This window comes from Taudactylus pleione, unplaced genomic scaffold (genome assembly GCF_031769625.1).
Source record: "Taudactylus pleione unplaced genomic scaffold, aTauple2 ptg000247l, whole genome shotgun sequence".
Classification (NCBI taxonomy): Eukaryota; Metazoa; Chordata; class Amphibia; order Anura; family Myobatrachidae; genus Taudactylus; species Taudactylus pleione.
The window spans coordinates 62,946-72,422 of NW_028284649.1; the positions used below are offsets into that span (position 1 = coordinate 62,946).

Genomic DNA, 9,477 nt, shown 5'->3' on the forward strand with positions numbered 1-9,477 from the left:
ATTGTACTATATATCAGTCAATAGATTGCTCTCTGTATTGTCCAGTGGTCGCAAGATTGTTGTCTGTATTGTAATGTAGATCACTGGAAAATATTTTGCACTGAATACCAGTCAGTTTGCTCTGTGTTGTATTGGATTATAGCTTTTTCAAATATCAACTTTTTTTATATATTTCATTGGCTGCATAAAATCACGCTGACATTAGAAACAGTTTGGTAATGACCATGTTTCCATTGTGGCGCATAGGTAGACCTGGGCCACTTGCTTGTGTTTGCTTCCCATGTCAGGCAATTAGCTTATTTTCTTCATTTAAATGCGTAGTTCATGAGTTTGAACTTAGGTGACATAATTATCAGAGTGTCCTGTTCACTATATCATCCGTAATGTCGACATGTGAATGTTGACATGATCATAATGTCGATATGCTCTTAATATCAACATTCATCATGTCAACACTGATGAGACGTCAAATTGATTAGAATGGTGACAAAACAACCCTGGCGGTCTAGCTGTGAGGTCCAGCAGTTCCAGTGATGTCTTCTGGGTCAGCTGATGATGACTTCCGGCAATCCAATGGTGAGTATGCCTAAACCCTAACCCTTCCCCTAGTGCCTAACCCTCCCTCTAGTGCCTAACCCTAACCTCCACTCCTGTAGCCTAATCTTAACACTTCCATCTCACAGCCTAACCCTAACACTCCTGTCTCATAGCCTAACCCTAACACTTCCATCTCACAGCCTAATCCTAACCCTCCTATCTCACAGCCTAAACCTAACCCTCCCATCTCACAGCGTAACCCTAACACTCCCATCTCACAGCCTAACCCTAACACTCCCATCTCACAGCCTAACCCTCCCATCTCACAGCTTAACCCTAACTCTCCCATCAAGCAGCCTAACCCTACCATCTCACAGCCTAACCTTAACTCTCCAATCTCACAGCCTAACCCTAACCCTCCCATCTCACAGCCTAACCCTAACCCTTCCATCTCACAGCCTAACCCTAACATCTCACAGCCTAACCCTCCCATCTCACAGCCTAACCCTAACACTCCCATCTCACAGCCTAACCCTAACGCTCCCATCTCACAGCCTAACCCTAACACTTCCATCTCACAGCCTAACCCTAACACTCCCATCTCACAGCCTAACCCTTCCATCTCACAGCTTAATCCTAACTCTCCCATCTCACAGCCTAACCCTAACCCTCCCATCTCACAGCCTAACCTTAACTCTCCCATCTCACAGCCTAATCCTAACACTCCCATCTCACAGCCTAACCCTTCCATCTCATAGCCTAACCCTTCCATCTCACAGCTTAACCCTAACTCTCCCATCAAACAGCCTAACCCTACCATCTCACAGCCTAACCCTAACACTCCCATCTCACAGCCTAACCCTTCCATCTCAGAGCCTAACCCTTCCATCTCACAGCTTAACGCTAACTCTGCCATCAAACAGCCTAACCCTAACCCTACCATCTCACAGCCTAACCCTAACACTCCCATCTCACAGCCTAAACCTTACATCTTACAGCCTAACCCTAACACTGTCATCTCACAGCCTAACCCTCCCATCTCACAGCCTAACCCTAACACTCCCATCTCACAGCCTAACCCTAACACTCCCGTAGCCTAACCCTAACCCTCACATCTCACAGCCTAACCCTAACACTCCCGTCTCACAGCCTAACCCTAACACTCCCGTCTCACTGCCTAACCCTAACACTCCCATCTCACAGCCTAACCCTAACACTTCCATCTCACAGCCTAACCCTAACACTCCCATCTCACAGCCTAACCCTAACACTCCCGTAGCCTAACCCTAACCTTCACATCTCACAGCCTAATCCTAACCCTCCCATCTCACAGACTAACCCTAACACTTCCATCTCACAGCCTAACCCTAACCCTCCCATCTCACAGCCTAACCCTTCCATCTAACAGCCTAGCCCTTCCATCTCACAGCCTAACCCTAACACTCCCATCTCACAGCCTAACCCTAACACTCCCATCTCACAGCCTAACCCTAACACTTCCATCTCACAGCCTAACCCTAACACTTTCATCTCACAGCCTAACCCTAACCCTACCATCTCATAGCCTAACCCTTCCATCTCACAGCTTAACCCTAACTCTACCATCAAACAGCCTAACCCTACCATCGAACAGCCTAACCCTTCCATCTCACAGCCTAACCATAACACTCCCATCTCACAGCCTAACCCTAAGCCTCCCATCTCACAGCCTAACCCTAACACTCCCATCTCACAGCCCAACCCAACCCTCCGCTACAGACCTATACAGAATGTCGACATTGCACACGTCGGCATTGTGATGTCAACATTCTAACAATGTCAACATTTTGCCTACATCCCCAAAAATCAGTCCATGACACGTCAGTGGAACATCCCTGTAATAAATATTAGCAGTGAGCAGACACAGAATGGTGACTCAGCAAAGGGAACAGATGAGGAAACTACTGTGTGTATAAATATTTAGAGCAGATCCAACAAGATAGGCAGCAGAATTCTTCCGTTTAGGGGCTATCATTAGACATTCAACCCCAAGGAATGTCTGCAGTCTTCAGCCAAGAGACCAGCTGCTCCCTCAATTATACTCCAGTGAAATTGCCTTTGTTCCTGTGCAGATCATACTAATCATTGTTCTTACTAGTCATTGGCTCATGTACTCTGCAGCTTTGTGGAAATGGTAATTACTTTAGGATGACTGCCCGGAGTTTATCCAACTTAAGAAGCGATGATCATTTAAGAAACTGATTGTGAAGCACAGGATTATGCCATTTTTAAAAAAAAAGTATGGTACAGTGAAATATTTAATTTGTTCGTACAATTTAGAAACAAAAATCAATATTAAATCTACCTGGTAGGATGGTAGTTGAAATACAACTTTATGAAACATGAAAGGAATCTTGCAAAAATATACAGTATATACTCCGCGCTAATGAAAAAAGCAGCTCAGTATTAATTGGTTTGGAATAGTTGAGAAAAGGTAAAAAATAATACAAATATATAAAATATGTGTAGATAAATAAAAGGTTTAATAGTGATAGTGTAGTGATGATGTTATGTTTTATTGGTGATTTTATGCGTACATGAGAAAAGAAAAAAATTAAGCATTTTGTATCAAAATTAAACATATATATATATATATATAATATATGTATGTATATAAAGAAGTGTTAACAACACTTCCAATGTTGTTTGTATTTCTTTACATTTGTAAGGAGGAATTGTAACACTTTGATGTTTATAGCTTCTTTGTGGCTTATTGTGTCCTTTTAGTCTAATACAGCGTCGTATACGGCAAGCAAGCCTTACAGTGGGGCCAAAGATTGGAGGTACTAGGTGTCCCTATCTATCCCTCTCTTACCTCCTAGGCGTCCAAAGTGCGGCAGGTCTTTGTTGCTGCTGCCGGGACAATACACTTCAGTGTCCACTCTCCGCTGGAACAGCGGGGCGGGTGAGTGACGTCAACCGCTGGTGTACAGACTGCGGCTCTCGTTCTTTTAGTGAAGCGGAGAGCTGAAGATAACATCTATCATTCTTCACTAAGCCAGCGCATGGAATGCTGGCGCTGAAATCCCGACACCTGTCAGAATCCCGGCGCCGGCATCCTGACAGTAAGTAGCAGGGTTAGACTAGTTCACACTTGACGGTTTTGACCGGGCGGCAAAAAGCAGCCCATTTTTCTGCCGGTTGTGAAAAACAGATAACAGGTAACCAGTGGGATCCTTTCAAACGGGCCGGGAACGGCAAGGTTGCCGTCTAACAGCCTGGAGTATTCACTGTGCAGGACGGCACCCGTGCTGAGGTGACTCAGCCCTCCTGAGACAGCCAGCCCGGGCTTTGATTAGCAGAGAGCGGCTTTCAGTGGAAGCTGCTGCACTGCTTTTCAGGCAGCCCTACACAGCTTCTAGTGGCTGAAGCCGATGCAGTCCTTAGAAGCCGGTGTTCTGTGCATGAGAAGCACCATCGCCAGTCCCAGCGCCTTCCAGATTCATTGTGCAGGTGCCGAAACCCGGCACGACAAGCAGGAGCGGTAGCTCCCTCAGGTTAGAGGGTAGGAGCCGCTGCTGGATAGGACAGAGCTTAAAACTCTAAATGTGTCTACTCATATTAACTTTGCACCCCTGCACTGCAACATGGTTTTATCCAAGATGCAAACTACTGTAGCTCTGCATAAGCCACATTGTCTCTTAGTTTTATGTCTGAAGACTGAATGGGTTTTTCCCCAGACACATCTCCTCCCATTCTTGATGTTGACTTCCTGACCTTCTCTAAATAAAGACTACCCTAGCAGGGCCTTAGGGAGGGGTGTGCAAGCTCCAGGGTGCAGGGCAACCCTGGCATCCGTGACCTGACTCCAAGTGATGGCCATCTCTTTGGACCATTGAAGAAGTACCTGGGTGGAAGACGATTTGCAACCGACGGTGAAGTTCAGCAAGCTGCCATGTCCTGGCTTCAGGTGCCTGACACTGATTTTTTTTCTATACTGGGATAGATGCTTTGGTGTACCATTGGAAAACATGCTTAGACCAGTATGGGGGGAAAATAATCTGTACGAAGGCCATACTATTGATTATTCTATATATGTACAAGTTGAAGTAGTAGTTTGTCATATTAGAGTCACCTTAACAAGTGGTCTTTACGGATGGATATCAGAAGCCTGCCATCAAATGGTGGCTGAGCTTCCGCCATTAATACTTTCTATTTTGTGGTAACTAACCATTGCATAAAAAGAATTAGATGAAAAAACATTGCAATGGTTCACTCATGTCTGCATATGTGTAACAGCCAGGGCCGGCTCTAGGGGAGGTTCACCAGTACAGTCAAACAGGGGCGCACCCCTCCCCAACATCCCGATTTCAGCGGGAAAGTACTGTCCCGCTGTTACACCCATGGGCCGAAGTGACCCACGGGTGGTCAAATTGGGAGGTTGGGGACCCCCACCACCGCAGCTGTGCAGAGGTGCCGGACCCCGGAGTCTGAATAGATGCTGCATGCATGCACGCGGCATCCATTCAGTGACAGGAGAGGGCTGAGGGAAGCCCAGCTAGTGAGGCTCCCCCCAGCCTGACGTTATTTGGGGGCGTGCCATGTGGGCACGCCGCCAAATAACATCACGTAGAGGGCGTGGCCTATGGTAATTAGACCACGTCCCCATTTTTGGTCACGCGCGGTGTGTGTTGAGGTGCACTGTAGAAAGCCGGCGCAGGGTAACAGCCACCTGTGGATGCTCTTGATGTGAAACCACATAATTCAGCTGTATTTTAACATCAGACAGCCATCGCTTCCACACCATTCCATAGTGGCCGCTGTCAGAAATCTGCCATCAAATGGTGAAAGCACAACCGTCAGCAGGAAACCAATGAAAACAGTTAAACAGTTGAGCATCTATGTCCATCCCTAAGGGGGTTTCCTATTGTTTATCTCTAGACTCGCACATCACACTACATATATAAGCAAAGAGGAGGGAAATTGAGGTCTTTGAAGGTAGGAGCTAGTCACCCCCCCCCCCCCTCCCATGACACAGGCCAGACTCCCTGTGCGGGCCACACCCCATAATACTGGTATTCCTCCCAGATCACTAGTCACACCCCCGTGGCGCTGGTTACAGTCTCTGCGGCGACATATGATAATCCCTTCATAAATTTCATCTCCAGACCCATATGAAACTTAATCTGGCACGGATAGGGGGTGGAAACATCATCATGTTTTGCAGCATATGACCATAGGGATTGTCTGGCTTACACTGCCTTCAACATCTCTATATGTTATGTGGGTTCAAGGATAACCTTCACAGAGACAGCAGCTCGAAACGTGTCAGTGGTGGATTGAGGTGACGCAGATCTCTGGACACTAAGCTGGAGTGGTGACTTTGGCAGTTTATTACTAGGGATGTGCAGGCTCGGATTAGTTTGGATTTTCCCACCAAATATGGATTTTTCCCACCAAAAATCAGGTCTCAGAAAGAGGCAAAACGTCATCTTCCATGGACAAACATCATCTTTCATGGACTTTTGTCCAGGAATTATGATGTTTGCCCATGAAAGATGACGTTCATCCCTGTTTAGAGAGAGAACAATATCATTGTGATATGCAAGTAACAGTGATGTTGCGATAACAGTCTATACACTCAGATTGTCTCTTTCTCTATGAGGAACACTGAGTACAACTTTGTGAAACTCTACCTATTTTATTCCTTTGACATCTGAATGATAGGAAGACTTTCATTTATATGGGCACTGGTACATTCAAACAATGGAGGGTTGAACTTATATTTTATACTAGCTTAAGTAGCCGGCATTGCCCGGGTTTAAATCTTCAAGTTATTCAGTTAGGCATCCCAGACCAATTGCCACCCGTCTGTGAAGTTTTCATCCAAATCCATCCAGTGGAAGGCACAGAACAGGCTCCCTGGGTAGTTCTGCTCAGCGTACACCAACGGGAGGTCCGACAGGGACCTCAACATACCTGCTATGTGGGATCCAATGTTACCACTCTGTGAAGTTTTTGTCCAAATCCAGTGGAAGGCTCAAAACAGGCTCCTTGGGTCAAAGTTCTGCCCAGTGTAGACTAACGTGAGGTCCGACCGGGATCCTAACCCCCTAAAACCCGGCCAGGATCCAACTGGACCACCTTGCATTGGTTTCACCCCCAATTGGTGCAGGGGTGTCCGAATGCATAACCGGACAGACAACCAAACAAACAGACCAATGAATTTTATGTATAAGATTTTGTATACAGTATGTGGTGTGGTGATAACGCTTCTGGTCCTCCAGCATACATTGTATGTGCATTACATAGTCTCACACAGTCTACAAAAAGCTGCTTCAGATGTATTATGAGGAACTAGCACCGGTGTCGACTGATGAAAAACTTCTTGAGCCGAGATGAACCGTCAAGAAAATTCACTCCCTCATAAGATGCGGAACAGGTTGTGCGATGAGTGTTCTGTAATAATTTGTGTATAGATAGTGTCTCTGATTGTGAGTCACACAATCGGCCACAACCAGCACTTCTTGTACAGACTGTGTATGTGTCGCAGTGACTATATACATCTTTGTGTTTCTCTGAGTGATCCTGAGTAGTTTTCCTCCATCTGTCAAATGGGCGTAACTTGCGGCAACTGGGCATACTAATGTAAGAGAACCAGGGACGTATTTATAATGGGTGCAGGGTGTGGGAGGCACGTGGGCCTCTGGGTCCTGGGGGACCCGCACCGCACACGCTGCACCCATAAAACTTACCTCTCCGGAGTCCCACGACGGCTACAGTGCCTGCGCCTGTAAAAACCGTCTGGAAAATGGCCGCTGCGGCCATTTTCCCATCGTTTGGGCATGCGCAATACAGGAAAAGTGGGCGCCGTGGCCATTTTCCCGGTGACCTGTGCATGCTCTATAGACTCTGGGATCACTCTAGTGCCCAGAGTCTATAAGTGTGGTGCTGGCCACGCACCACTCAGGACAGTAGAGGGCCCATGACGGAGACTGCACACGGGCCCCCTCCTCTCTAGAAACGCCCCTGAAGAGAACCGTCTCCTGGGCATGACATGGGTGCATAGTAAGATTTACACCATAGTCTCAGTTGTGCATTTGCTGAGCAGACGCCTATTGTAATCCTATCTCCTGCACATTGCATGCGCGGTAACAGTGGTGACAGCTGCCGGGGCCGGTGCGGCTGCATACACCCGTGCAACTCAGAATATGGTGGATATATGGTGGATCACAATGGTCTGTGACTCAGAATCAGCCCGAGTGTGTTTATCTCACCCATTTCTACGTGTTTTACACTCACTGGCCCCTGGAGGTCCGTTATTATAATAAGGAAGGGTTCCCAGGTCCTTATGGGGGTTCCTCAATCACTCAGACAAGGTTAGAATGAAATATAAAAATACTTTTATTGGTAATGTTTATTGATAAAGAAATACATCAGAATGACAATATCTTTTAAACTAACGCCAGGTGGGTTTAACAAACACCCTAATAATTGTGGTGTAGACCATAAGACGGCAGCCATCTTTACTCCTGGAACCTTGATTATCGACGCTTGGCCCAATTTCGATCTCATGACCAATGTGGCAGGAATCCAGTATACGGGCCCGTTGCTCTAGTATGTCACATTACGCAGGGATTTGCAGGATCCTCAGCCGATCTACCCCGGAATTTAAGATGAACTTCAAGTAGCAGTCAGTGCAGAAATATGTGGAAGGCTGCAGTATGATTAAGCAGGAACGTGATCAGATAGACTTGTAGAAGCAGTTAACTCAGGAATATGTGTAATTCTCCAATTGGATTAAGCAGCGACTTTGGATGATGCAGAAAATAGCGGAATGCTGCAGTCTTAAGGTGCATACACACACAACGATTTTTTAATGATTATCGCTAACGATATCGTTTATCGTTCAATCGTTGACAAAATCGTTCACTTTCTAAGTTAAAATTATGAACGATTATCGTTCATGCGCGTTCGTATTTGTAGTTTGTAGTTCAGTCAGACTGACCAACTGAACGATTTTCATTAAGGGAATATGCAAAAATCGTTCATTACACTCTAAGAAATCTGACAGATAATCTGACAGAAAATTGTTCAACAAAATCGTTGTGTGTGTATGCAGCTTTACTAAAGAGCTACTTGAGTTGAACATGAAGTAGTGTACAATACAGGAATAGGTGGAATGCTGCAGGATGATTAAGCAGCAACTTGAGATGTACGTGAAGCAGCAGTGAATGCAGGAACTTGTGGGTTTCTGCAGTCTGTTGAAGGAGCAACTTGTGTTGAAATTGAAGTAGCAGTAAATAAAGGAATACGTGCAATGCTGCAGTGTGATTCAGCAGCAACTTGTGTTGAAATTGAGGTAGCAGTGAATGCAGGAATAGGTGGAATTCTGCAGTCTGATTAAGGAGCAACTTGAGATGAACTTGATGAAGCAGTAAATGCAGGAATATGTGGAAGGCTGCAGTATGATTAAGCAGGAACTTGATCAGATAGACTTGTAGAAGCAGTTAATTCAGGAATATCTATAATTCTTCAGTTTGATTAAGCAGCAATTTGGGATTATACAGAAATAGTGGAATGCTGCAGTCTTACTAAATATCAACTTGAGTTGAACATGAAGTAGCGTACTACAGGGCCGTAGCTAGGGTAGTGCGGCCGGTGCCATCGCACAGGGCACCACAGGTCAGGGGGCGCTGTTTGGACCTATCAAATTTCTGTTTATTATCATTCTTGCTTGTAGCTTTCTCTTATTTCATCCCCAGCATCTCCTGGCCTCTCCTATCTCTACCCTGGCCCTTCCCCATGAGACCATTCCCCTTTTTTTGGGTGCATTATGTCTCTTTGAAAAATGAGGGGGGCACCAATGCTCTTTCTGGCACAGGGCACCAAAAATTCTAGTTATGGCTCTGGCGTACTATACACGCTACTTCATGTTCAACAGGAATATACAGGAATAGG

At 45.9% G+C, this 9,477-nt stretch overlaps 1 pseudogene; it reads left to right on the top strand.

Annotated features, from left to right (window-relative positions):
- Nucleotides 1-533: 533 nt before the first annotated feature.
- Nucleotides 534-2,336, top strand: LOC148516565 (uncharacterized; annotated as a pseudogene).
- The last annotated feature ends 7,141 nt before the right edge of the window (nucleotides 2,337-9,477 follow it).